Source organism: Pelodiscus sinensis, chromosome 18, assembly GCF_049634645.1.
Source record: "Pelodiscus sinensis isolate JC-2024 chromosome 18, ASM4963464v1, whole genome shotgun sequence".
Classification (NCBI taxonomy): Eukaryota; Metazoa; Chordata; order Testudines; family Trionychidae; genus Pelodiscus; species Pelodiscus sinensis.
In genome coordinates, this window is record NC_134728.1 from 23,329,405 (window position 1) to 23,343,315 (window position 13,911).

Here is a 13,911-nt window from a genome sequence, read left to right on the forward strand (position 1 = left end):
GGGTCGGCCCCCAGAGATGACGTCTGCCCTTCCCCCGCCCATCCTGTGGAAGGGGGTGCCTGGGGATGACATCAGCCTACCGTGACTGCCTGTTCCCCGGGGACGTCCCGACCCGCCTCCCGCGTGGGTGCTGGTCTCTTCCCCGCGGTGTGGACAGCTGCCGGGTCTCCAGGTCTCTGGCTGCGGGAGCCCCAACGCGCATGCGCAACAAGCCCGCAATGGTCGGAGACTGCCGGATGGCGGCTGCTTCCGACCCGCACCGGGAGTGCAGGGGGGCATCTGCCTCTGGACGGAGGGAGGTGATCCCCTGTCATACCCTCATTAGCAGAGCTCACCAAGCGGCAGCAAGCCCCGCTCGCCAGCCGCGCGGTTCTGCGTTCTGCGCATGCGCAGATTGCTCTGCGCCGGCTCTTCCAGGTTGTAATCTACTTGCCACAGGTGAGTAGATTACATTATTTGTCGAGCCCTGCTCATTAGCATATTTTCTGCCGCAAAAACTTGCAGTATAGCCATAGCCAATGTGTTTAAACTTCATGAAGACTTGGAGGATGTTGCCTGCATTGTTTTCACTTACCTGTACCCTCAGATAATGGAATAGCAAACATTTTCATTCTGCAGACTTGCACCGAATGTGGGGAAAGTGAACAATGAGAATTTACTGAGTGTCCAGGTGGCAGACAGCATCAATCTCATGAACTTGCAGAGCCTCGTTCTCTGGAGCTAGCCTACGAACAGTAATGCTGCTGCAGCTGGAGGCAAGGACAGGAAATAAAATCTCTCCCCCAAATAACTGACTTTCCAACACCACCCCACACGTCTCTCTTGTTCTCCTCTTTCTTTTCCTGCTCCTATTCTGAAAAGCACCATGTCACAGTGTCCTGCCAAGGAGAGTTCCAGAATCCACCAATGCCAATCCAGACCCGACTTTACACGTCATTTTCTTTTTAACATCTGCACTAAGTGGCATATCACTCTACGCACTAGGGTTGCAAACTGCAAGGAGGTAACTGGACTGATTCACCTTTGTCTACTAAGATTTCTTTGATTACTTTTTGTGTTCTGGGCCCTGCTGATAGCTCCTAAGCAAGCCTCATGTGCTGGCTTATCCCTGGCTCACTGAGAATATTAGGATATCCCCTGAACATAAGGGAAAGAGACAAGGTGGGCGAGAGAGAGGGTATGTCTACACAGCAAAGTTATTTGGAAATAACAGCCCGTATTTTGAAACAACTATCCCAGTGTCTACACAGCCAAACTGCTATTTCTAAATAAATTCAAAATAGTGGAGGGCTTATTTCGAATTTGGTTAACCTCATTCTACAAGGAATAACGCCAAATTTGAAATAGCTATTTCGAAATAAGTGCTGTATAGACACTTATTTCGAAATCGGGGGCCTCCAGTCTTCCCAGGGTGCCCTGGTGGCCACTCCAGCCTTGACCAAGAACACTTCTCTCTCTCCCCGGAGCCCTTAAAGGGGTAGACTCTGGCCACAATGCCTGTGCCAGCTCCAAGCCCGCCAGCCCAGAGCCAGCAGTCACTGCCCCTGACCCAGTGACCCCAAAACATGAGCCAGTAAGCCACTGGCAGCCAGCCCTCAACCACTCCCCAAGAGCAGTCTGCCAGCTCCCAGGAGCCTGAAAGGGGCTGGAGAAGGCGGGCGCCTTCCTGGCCCAGGGTGGAGATCATGGATTTTATTCAGGTTTGGGGGGGATGCCCCCAACGTCCATGATCTCCGCAGTAGATGGAGGAACGTGGCCGTCTATGGCAGGATAGCTGCCAGCCTGGCCACCAAAGGCCACATACGAACCCAAGAGCAGGTTTGCATGACAATCAAGTTGGTCCAGCAAGACCTCCGCCCTTGAGCCCTGAGCTTCCCCTTCCCCTTCTTTCCCTTGCTTCCCCTTTCCAGCTCCCTCCTCCCAGGTTTCCCCCTCCCCTCTCTCACCCTCTCTTCTCCCCTCTGCTGCTTAAACTCACCAGAGTTTAATTCCCTCCCCCCCAGTTTTGTTAAATAAAGAGAGTTTGTTTTCATGAAAATACATGTATTTTATTTGACATCAGGAAAGGGGGTTAGGGAGGGATGAGTGGAAGGACATGAGGGAGGAATGAGGCACAGAGGCAGTGGGGCAGACCAGGGAGGCTCTTAGTACTCCTGCGGGTGGAAGCTCTCCCGCAGGGCCTCCTGGATACTGACAGCCCCCCGATGGACCTCCCAGATGGCAGCCTGCAGAAAGTGCAGCCAGGCTTGCAGCAACGCATCCAAGAGAAGCACCAGAGTGCCCAGGGCAGCTCTGGCTCCATGTTGCAGAGTGCTGTGGTGTCCCGCATGAGGGCAACCAGAGCACGCAGAGACAAAATGCTTTGCTGTCCCTCATCAAGGTAGACAAGCAAGCAGGGAAACCTGAGAACTAGCTGTCCGGGGGGTGTCCCTTTAAGCACAGACCTCAGATAGCCTCAGGCAGCAGCCCCACAAAGTAAGTCCTGGTGCCCTGCTGGAACAGGTTCCGGCCAGCCTTAAATGCTATTTCGAAATGCATTTTGTGTGTAGACGCGTTATTTTGAAATAAGCTATTTCGAAATAACAAATTTGAAATAAGATATTTCAAAATAACACTGTAGTGTAGACATACCCAGAAAGAGAAAGAGAGAGAGAAAGAAATCTTACATTAATAGTCATACTCCATGTACCTACCTCTCATCCCAAAGCTCTTTGCCATGTAGGCAACTGGAGTGCACCTACTTCTAGGATGGGACACTTCAGCTGTTTAACAACCCACAGTAACACTACATACTAGATTATGACAGGAAGGGAAGAAAAATACCTTGGGTAGCTGAAATTAGAGGGAGAATCACAGCAGGCAGAAGGATTTTGGCATTTTGATCAGGAGACCTGAGTTAACAATGCAACTCCTGCGAAAGGCACTATGAGCTCTTCCGTCATCACACCAGGCCAAGATCTTGCTTTTACATCTTAGCTGAAAGACAAAACATGTATTAATATTTTTTTAAACACGATTCTGTCTGATGATGTTTGGTAACAACAATCAACTCTCAGAGACCACAGTGTTTGAGATTTGAAGATTCCTGGCACTGCATACCAAACAATAGCGAAAAGGCTCCTTTGGCTGAAGTGTATGGGTCCAAAACCCTTGTTATACAAGTTCCTATTCTTTGAATTATCTGAATATTGAATTTATGGCGACAATTATAAATTATTTTTGTCTGGGCTAACAAAAATTACACAGAATTACTGCCAGAATGAAAGGTCTACACAAAATCCTTTTATTATGCTTTCACAATGGTTGATCTGTAGTTGGCTACATTGTAGCAGTAATAACAATAACCCCCCTCAGTCCAAATTATGAAATTTCTCCATGTATTTGACTAAGCTATTTTTTCAGTTTGCATTATTGAATTTTCTCCCCACCTCTATTACAGCCCTGGCTTCTTGGCTTAGTCTCCCTGGACATTTTAGAAATTGACAACAGAAGTTGGATCATGGATACAGAGAGTCATTTTTAATGTTTTTTATAACTATGTTAGTTTAGTGCCCTTGACAGATGATAAACAGAGAAAAATAAAACCCTTCTTCACATAACTGGCAGAGTGTGAGCACTGGCAGGGCAAGCTACTCCTTTCGCAGTCCCATGTATGTGCCTCAAACCTAACCTGCTAGAACAATGAGCAGTCTTGTCGTCCCTTAGGGTATGTCTACACTAGCCCCCAGATCAATCTAGGGAGGCTAATGAGGGTGACCGGAATTGCAAATTAAGCCTGGGATTTAAATATCCCGCACTTGATTTGCATGTTCCCAGCCGGTCGCCATTTTAGAAATTGACTAGCCCAAAGTAACTGCCCGCGTCTACACGCAGCAGTGAAACGGGCTTCCGATGTAAAGCCTCTAATTTGAATTAGGTGGTAAACCTCATTGCAGGAGGAATAACAGGTAGTTCCAAATAGGGCTTTATTTCAAACGCCCATTTCGCTGCCGCGTATAGACTTGGGCAGTTATTCCAGGCTTGTAAATTTCAAAAAATGGAGCCCAGCCAGGAAGATGCAAATCAAGCACAGGATATTTAAATCCCAGGCTCGATTTGCAATTCCAAATGCCTATATTTGCAGCCCTATTCCGAAATAGGCTGCAAGTGTAGACATACCCTGAGGGTGAGGGATCATTTCCCTGGATAGGTAATATATTGTCAATGATGTGCTGAAGGGGTTAAAACTGGGGGCTGTAAGTGATGACCAGTGGTGTTCTGCTATTTCCTTGTTGAGCCTGTCTTAACACTCAACTAGGAGCCTATCCCTGCAACAAACCCTGTTGCCAACTCTGCCCACACATCTATACAAGTGACACCTAACCACACAAGGCACTACATCAGGAGCTCATCCACCTGCACATCCACTAACATGATCTATGCCGTCAAGTGCTAGCAAGGCCCCTCTGCCATGTATATTGGCCAAACCGGACAGTTGCAATGACAGGATAAATGGACACAAATCAGACATTAGAAATGGTAACACAGAAACCTGTATGGCAGGGGTGGGGAAACTGTTTTGGGGCGAGGGCCAATGGCCCACAGGAAAATCAGTCGGGGGCTGCATACAAGTGAAAAGCCAAAAAAACCCCACAAGCTAAAAAAACCAACCCTCAAGCCCCTCACTGATGTGGCCCCCCAAGAGAGAAGGAGAAAGACACTCCCCTCGTTCCCCTCCCACACCAGAGTCTAGTGGGGGCCCAGCCTACTAGATTTTGTGTGCTATGGCCCCGTGGTAGGACAGTGGAGGGGCTGGAGCACCAGCACAGGTTCCCCAATACTGGGGGAGCCCTGAGCCTCAAGCGCTACATCCAGGCAAGCCAGGGGCCGCATCCAGCCCCTGGGCCTGAGGTTCCCGATGCCTGCTGTAAGGGAATATTTTAACCTCCAGGGACACTCAATAATGGATTTAAAAGTAGCGATCCTTCTACAAAAGACGTGTATCACCCAATTACAGAGAGAAACAGCAAAACTGGATTTCATTTACAAATTCAATATTACCAACTTCGGCTTGAATAAAGACCTTAACTAGTTAACGCACTACTCACTGCTCGGCCTTTGCTCACACAAAGGGGGCCAACTGATCCCAGGTAAGCTTGTGGTTTGATGATGTAGTCACCTGACCATTAGAAACTGGACTAAGGTCTATATTTTTTTTTCACAAGTCACATGAATAGTCACCAGATGGTAAATACTTTCAGTCTCTACTAATTTGGGCCTGCATTGGAATCAGTGACCCAAAGGTAAAAAAGACTTCATATCTCATACTAAGCCCCTAGACTAGCCAGTCCTTCATCCACAGCTTTTATTTTTCAAGGGACTGATGGTGAAGAACTGGAAGTTTCCAGCCCTAAGTTGAGATTCCTGTTCTCGTGGCTAACCTTTGCAAGGCAAAATAAAACAGGATGGATGCCCAATGTGGTGCTACAGGACAGAACTGCTTTAAACAAATGAAAGGTATTAGAGGAGGCCATTCTAGATCAATCACAGATGTATGTGAGTGCAGTTGAGCACAATGCACTGAAATGTATGTGATGCTATTGAGGATGGCATGTTCAACGGCTTTGATGTGAGGAATAGCTGCATGAAATGTAAATTTGTTGTATCCGTCTCTTCATTTCTATAGCAACAGCACAACCTGCCAATATCTGTTTCAAAAGCATTTTATTCAGATCTTTGTATCAACTATTTTCTTGCACAACTATCTACAAGAAGAGACGCCCACTGTCTAGTGCCACGGAAAGTGCAGAGCAGAACGTATGGGTTTAATTAGTAACAATGAAATCACATGCCCGGTACAAAACACATGTGGGGCTCACACTCCAGTGGGGAAATGTTACAAGGACTTTTAAAGCAAATCACCAATCTCCTTGTCTTGTGCTGCGGGGGGTCCCTTAGGCTATGTCTACACTCGCAGCTTCTTACACCAGAAATAGCCTCATTTTCATAAGCGTGGAATATCGCTGAGCCTCATTTGCATATCTAATGAGCCGCCATTTTTGCAGAAGAGGCTCTTGCGCCAGAAGGAGCTGTCTACACTGCCCCTTCTAGCGCAACAAAAACCCTCTTGTGCAATGCTGTTCTTCCTGAAAAGTAATCGGCGTAACGGCATTGCGCACGAGGGTTTTTGTTGCACAAGAAGGGAAGTGTAGACAGCTCCTTCTGGTGCAAGAGCCTCTTCTGCAAAAATGGCTGCTCATTAGGTATGCAAATGAGTCTCAGCGATAGTCCACACTTAGCCTCATTTGTATATTTCTGGCACAAGAAGCCACGAGTGTAGACATAGCCTTAGTGTATCAGTCTGAGCAAGGCCAGTGTCATTCTGACGGGGATGACGATCGCCTTCATTCTTCCCATTTGACCTTTAGTCAGATGCCTCTGGTGGTCCAAGCTCCAGCTGTTGGCAGCAAGAGAACACCTAGCTTCCCCAAAAGCTGGCAGTCTAAGAATCACACAGCAGAGACTGGGTTTGCCATTCATAGGAAATGCCAGATTTCCACAGATCTATGAAGACATCTGAAGGCCATCCCCAATCGGCCAGGATAGAGTCAGCATGGGCCTTTCAGGTACTGGAAGCAGTTCAGCTGGCGCAGTTTAGCCATCTGCAGGAAAGATTTTTACCCATGAAAAACAAATCTCCCTTCCTAAATCTGTAGCTGTATGTCCCACTGGGAATGAAGTAGGAGGCTAGGTTGGAATGCAGCCCCATTCCCGCACTTGTCCCATTCCCGCACTAGGATTCCACTTCTGCAAATCAGGACAGTTGTTTAGTGCTTAGAAAAAAAAATGACTGCAGGGCCAAGAACAGTGTTAGCTTCTATCCAGAGGCTGGTGCACCTCCCTGGAGCTGCTACACAACTAGTCCTAGCTCCATCTTCCACAAGCATCACCAGCCAGTTTGACTCCCGCCTTCCATCCATAGGCTGGTAGCATCCAGTGTTGCTCTAACAAGAGTACTACTTGGATCCCCCATAGGGGTTGGAGCCAGGTCCCCAGAAACGGAAAGCCTAAGCCACTGCTGCTTGACCTAAAGGGTCTTATCTAGGAGCACAGAGGAAGTAGCACAATCACGAACCTCCGTAAGTGGTCTAGCAATTGAAAGACAACAAGAAGTCATCTGGTGTTAGCATAGGTGATGTAGGCATTTTAACCAAGCTTGCTGCTAACACCCAGGTTCATGATGTAGCAGGTTTTCCCTTGGACTACTGTGGCAAGGTCCTTGCTCAGACCCCTCACCCTGGGACACCTTCTTTGTCCACAAATCAGCTGGAGACCATTTCAGGTGCTGTCACCTATGCCTTTTATTGTCAGCTATCCACCACCTTCTATTTACGGAGTTGTAGATTGCAGCAAACTCAGCCAGCCTCTCCGTCCGGCTTGGGCGCACACTTAGCCATATCCTGCTTCCTCCTTTTATTCCTTTCTTTTTCACTTCCCCTCTGGTTGTCTTATCTAGCTCTCTGGCTAATGAGGCCCACAGCTGCTTCCATTAGCCCTTCTGGTCTGGGCTTGCTCAGCTGGCTGTAATTGGCCTTTTCAGTCAGGCTGTAGCGGCAGAGTTCTGGCTTAGCCAGCAGTCTGTCACACTATGTACCTTAGGTAGTTGCTCCAGGGTAGCTTTCAGTAACTTGCCAAGTTGTATAATAATAGTCAGCAGCAATGGGCACTTATCTTACTGAAGTGTCAGCTCACCCTGCTGCTTACTAACCAATCTCTTCCTTCCTCAGTAATTAGCTTCCCCAATATCTTGAGCACTGCAGCTGGTGTGATTCAGGTGTTCAGAATCCAGCATCCACTGCAGCCTACAAGAGAGAAATGCTCTCACACTAGTGACTCTATGAAGAACCTCAGTCAAACTTCTCTGCCTGATAGTGTTCTCTTGGTGTCTTGAGTTTCTCATTCTATCTTACTCAGGGACACCTCGGCTGTGTCTAGACTGGCCAGTTTTTCCGGAAAATCAGCCGCTTTTCCGGAAAAACTTGCCAGCTGTCTACACTGGCCGCTTGAATTTCCGCAAAAGCACTGACTTCCTACTGTAAGAAATCAGTGCTTTTTGTGGAAATACTGTGCTGCTCCCGTTCGGGCAAAAGTCCCTTTTGTGCAAAGCTTTTGCGCAAAAGGGCCCGTGTAGACAGCTGAGATTTGTTTTGCGCAAAAAAGCCCCGATCGCGAAAATGGTGATTGGGGCTTTTTTGCACAAAAGCGCGTCTAGATTGGCCACGGACACTTTTCCACAAAAAGAGCTTTTGCGGAAAAGTGTCCTGCCAATCTAGATGCGCTTTTCCGAAAACGCTTTTAACGGAAAACTTTTCCATTAAAAGCATTTCCGGAAAATCATGCCAGTCTAGACATAGCCCTCCATTTCCTGGTGAAGTCAAAGCTCAGACTCTTGACGTCAGTGGGCTTTGGATCAGCTCAAGATGGTTCTGAGCCAGTGGAGTAAATGAAAGGCTACAATAATGTAAGCATGTCTCCAAATGCCTAGCCTCCCCACGCCTTGCCTCTGCAGGCCTTACTTCTTCAGACCTTACTTCTCGGCGGGACTCTGCCTGAGCACGTGTTGCAGCAAGCGGAGAACTCCCCCAGAACCAGATATGGAGATGTAGGTCTTTACGGATATTAATAAAATGCTGCCTCCCTTATTTTTCTGTTTCATTAGGTAATTCCTCTGTTTGCCAGTGGTGCCAGGCTGATGGTGCTGGATTCAGAGTTAGACTCGGAACAATTACAACCGACAGCTGGGGGTAATGGCAGTGCAGGCTTCCCCTACCTGCCCAGTGTCTGTCAGCCCAGCCCTAGAAAGGCCTCCTATGTATGCAGGCCAGGAGTTCACTTCCCAGAACCATTCCTTGCTTGGCCTCTCTGGGAGGCTACCAGTTGGTTAGCACCATTGGTAAAGGGGCCCCAGTTGTGCTGGTACTGACTCTGGAGAAGAGTCTGGATTTTTAAAAACAGTTTTCATTTTGGGGAGGAAATGACTCAGTTATGATCAGCTGGACTCCTACATTCCAGCCCGTCACACCCCATCCTGACCACAGGGGGATCGCCTCCAAGAGAGGAAATAGGATACCCAGGGTAAGTCCTTGGCTACCAATATTTGTCTCCTATTTTTCAGTGTATCTGGAAAGGGGAGGATCATTCATCCGGGTCTCCGAGGTAATGAGCCATGACATGCTTCTCTGACAGGAGTTTGTAGCTGTCCCAAGGCCACAGCAGGGCTGGAGCTGATCCTCAGTGCTTGTTCCAGAGAGCCCATGATGCAGCTTCCATGTGCACTGCACCATATGTCCCGACTTCATGGCTGCTCTGGGGCTGGAGCTCCCATGGGGAAAAAAAACAGTGGGTTGTCAGCCCGCACCAGCCACCAGCCGATCAGCAGCTCAACAGCAGGCAGGAGGCACTGGGGGAAGGGAGTTGGGTGGGAAGAGGTGCAGAGAGGGTTGGTTTTCGGGGAGGGGGCAAAGCAGGGGCAGGGCCTCAGGATGAAGTACAGAAAGAAGAAAGTCAGCACCTGTGGCAGGAACCCTCCAGAGATCAGGACCAGATGAGCAGAAGCCTACCAGGCCAGTAGCTGTGGTTTCCTCATTGTGATCCTTTCCCCACAGGAGATGTTGCGTCCAGCCAATGTCCGGGCAAGCGCGGCCTCTGTCCTTTGCTGGGGTGCACATAGGGGAAAGGGCCAGTGGGGCCAAAAGGGGGGGTCAAGGGGTACGAGAGAGAATGGAGCATGAGGGGGGTTGCAGAGTTGTCAAAGGGAACAGTACTGAGACTACTGATGAGGGATGCAGGGAGTGCGGGGGATGGGGACGAGGATAGGAGTTCATCCAGAGGATGGGGTTGTGACTGAGGGCGTATTGGAAAGGTGACAGGAAAGGACGGCTGAAGCAAACTGTGTCAAAGGGAAAACGGCGTCATCCTCGAGGGGGAGATGCCAAGTACCTCAAGCCAGATGCACCCACGCTGTTACGTGCTGATCTGACCAGGCTGAGAGCAGACGGCAACAGGAGATGATTAGTACACAAGGACGGCCATGCCAAAGGTCCACCTAGCCCAGTATCCTGTCTTTTGACAGACCAACACCCGGTGCCCCTGAGGAAACCTCTCTCTCCGACAGAGACCACTCCACGCTCCCTAATGGGCCTGAGGAGGGGACAGCAGGCTGTGCGCTCACTCCTCCTGACAGAACGGCACCAGACCGAGGGCAGCCACATCTCCACCCATATGCATGGAGGGGACCCTCCTGCAGAGCCGAGCACAGAGCCGTGAACCCTCCTCGGAATGGTGTTTCACCAGGGCTGAATCCCGCACCTCCAGCTTGCCCTGCTCCTCACTGACACCTCAGGTGGAAGTTACCAGCACATATCCCACTCCCTCTGCCGGCTCATAAGCAACCCAACCAGTGCAGCAGCATCCACAGGGACTGGAGCCAGTGGGGTTGTGTGGAAGAAGCCCGGTCCCCGGGCTGGCTCCCTCCAAGCAGCCAGGAAATCTAATGAGGTTGGAGCAGATCCCTCTGCGGATACTTGTTCGGTAAACAGCCCTGATAAAATCCGAAGTATGGGCAGCTGGCTGTGCTCTGACTTGTGGTTTTGGCCTCCTTCATCCCTTGCTATTTTCTTTAACACTGCAACTTCCTCTCTCTGCCTGAGCTCAGCTGGGCTCCTAGTGACATCACTTGTTATGGCAATTTCAGACTCTTCTGCATCCTTTCAGGGCCTTTTTCACAGTTGACTTTGTGAACCAGCTCACAGAAAAGGCCCACCCTCTGGCAGAGACTCCCTTCCATGGGGCATTATTTCCCTATATGCACCAGCGGCAGGAACCTCACAAGCAGGGGTTGCAGTTCAACTCACTGTTTTTGTTGTTAGTCTCAGGAGGGAGATCAGAAGAGATTGTGTCTTGGGAGTCAGACATCCACCAGTGAACACACCCTGATCTTGTGTGCCGGGCAGGGTGAGGTGTGCTCACCTGGGTAGATCAGGGGGGCTGGGAGCCAGGACTCTTACTCCAGATTCTGTGTGCGCCAACAATTTGTATTGCTGGTGCACCTACGGCCCTACTGTCCTAAGCACTGTGCATACAGGAAGAAACAGACTGGGCAATCGCCCCTCACCCCCAGATTTACTAGAGTAGCCAAAGAACTGAGAAATTAAGCTTTATTATCCACATTTAACTGAGGGGGCCTGAGATTAAATGACTTGCCAAGGGTCACAATGGGAATCTGTTGCAGAGCCAGGAACTGACCCAAGCTCTCAAGAGGTCCAGTCCAATGCCCACACCACAAGCCTCCCAATCACTCGGACAAGTCCCCTTGCTGTCTGTGGTCCCTCTCCCCCGTGTAATGTCAACCCCCTACCTCCAGCAGTTAGCAATGACCGCTGTCCATAATATGCTCTAAGGGCCTTGGCTGGCTGGGTTGTATTACTAGCAGTGGCTCACCTGTGCCTAGTACATCTATTTCCTCATTTTTAGCAAGGCACTGCATGTGGGCTGATTTTTATCAGGTGGGTGTGCTTGACCCAGCAGGGGATTGTAAACCTACCGCCGCCAAGGGAAGCATCCGCCCCCCCTTTCATAGGCTGGATGCTAAGTCTACACCCGGAAGCACTGCAAAGGAGGCTGACGGGGGAATTTCATGGGCTCCTCCAGTGTTCCCTCTTATTTTCCAACCCTGGGGGGAATTAATTTTGTTATGTCCACCAGAATGGAGGTAACTCCTTCATATTGGTGCACATCACGAAATTCCCAGGGCTAGAGTGGGACCAAAAGGTTCTGAGGGGGCCAAAAGGTTGGGAGGGGACTCGGGTCTGGGGCAGAGGATTGGGGAGCAGGAGCACGAGATCTCTGGCTGGGGGTGCAGGCTTTAGGGTGGAGCAGAGGTTGCGGGGCTCAGAGCTGGGACTGAGGCAGGGGAAAGGGCTCTGGCCGGGGGTGAAGGCTCTGGGGTGGGGCTGGGGATGAGGGGTTTTGTGTGCAGGAGCAGGGCTCCAGGTTTGGGACGGGTCGCAGGGCTGGGAGTTGGGGTACATGCTGTGGGTAGGGGTCTGGGCTTTGGAAGGGGGCTCAGGGCTGGGGGGCTCAAGCTGGGACAGGAGCCTGGGATTTGGGCTTATGCAGGGTGGCTCCTTGCTGAGGCCAGCGAGGAGAGGCCCCTTTCCCCCGGCTCTGGAAGCTTCCAGGCTTGGGGCTTTATGGGAAGCTGTGTGACTGAGTCACTCAGGGGGACTTAGCTCCCCAGCCTTTCCCCTGCCTCTCAACTCTGGCATGGGATGGCAAAGTGCTCTTTAGCCCTGGCAGAAACATAGAACACTGGAACTAGAAGGGACCGCGAGTGGTCATTAAGTCCAGTCCCCTGCCCTCACGGCAGGACCAACTAGATCATGGATTCCCAACCTAGGGGCAACCCAGCCACACACACACCCCATCAGTCCCACCCCAAGTTTTGCTGCTATTTTTTGGAAGGGGAGGGGCGTGAGGGTTTCTCAAAAATCCAAAAGGGCGGCGTGATGCCGAAAAGTTTGGGACCCACTGATCTAGATCATCCCTGACAGATGCCTATCCAACCTGTTCGACTGTCTCCAGAGATGGTGATTCCACAACCTCCCTAGGCAACTTATTCCAGTGTTTAACTGTCCTGACACTAAGGAATTTTTTCCTAGTGTCCAGCCTAAACGCCCCCTTGCTGCAATTTAAGCCCATTGCTTCTTGTCCTATCATCAGAGGCCAAGGAGAACAACTTTTCTCCCTCCTCCTTGTAACACCCTTTCAGATACTTGAATCCTGACGCCTTGCTAATTGATTAATTATATGGATTTGCTCTCGAAGTTGCTAATTGAAGGTAGCAGAAGGCATACTGCAGAGATCACATTTCCATTAGTGCAGCTGTAACAATTTCTACATTATCACTGGACTTGTTGGCAGTTATCAGCCTTCCCTAATAACCACTAGAGAGACAGGAATAATCAATTAACTTGCAACTCTGTCCTTGAGCTAGGGGCAGACCAACCTTTCAGCAACTCTCAGGCTTTGTCTACACTGCCAGATTTTGTGGCAAAAATATGCTAATTAGGGACTCTTTAGCATGAGTCACAACATCATTAGCATATTTTCTGCCGATTCTTTTTTGCGCAAGGGGCTTTTTGCACAAAAAGCAGTGTAGCCGCTTCCGTTCTGCGCAAAAAACCCTTTTGCTCAAGATCCTTATGCCCTCCCGGAGAATTGGCAGAAAATATGCTAATAATGTCACGACTCATGCTAATGAGTCTCATTAGCATATCTTCTGCTGCAAAAACTGGCAGTGTAGACATAGCCTCGGGGAATAACTAACATTGGGGGAGGGGAGTATCAAGCACCATTGCAACACCTCCTGCTGACCATGCTGAGAATTAGCTCTGGTTTGCTGATGTGCTTTCATCTAGTGGCACCTTTCCACCATCAGTTCTGTCATCAGGACTTGTGTTGCTCAGTTCTCTGTGCAGCCACGCGCTGCATCACCTCCAACCTCCACTGTCTGTTTCCCTGGGCCACTCCCTGCAGCCCTAGCACCTTCCCCACCCTGGTAACAGGGCCTCAGTCTGGCAGCAATCAGCCAGGGACTCACTGAGGCTCCTCTGCCCAGCACTGCTCTAGCCACAGAGCTCTATTCTTTCCTTTCTTCAGAATTGTCAGACCTCCCTCCTCAAACTTCAGCAAGTGACAAAAGCTGCTCTGTTGGGCAGCCCTTCTTATAAGGCCCAGTCTGGCTCTGATTGGCTGTTTCTCTAAACCGTCTCCCAATTGGCTATTTCTACAAGCCCCTCCCTAATTGGCTGGCTCTTGTACAGCCTCCCAGGGGTTGTTTTAACCCCTCTTCTGCCCATGTGGGGAAGATGC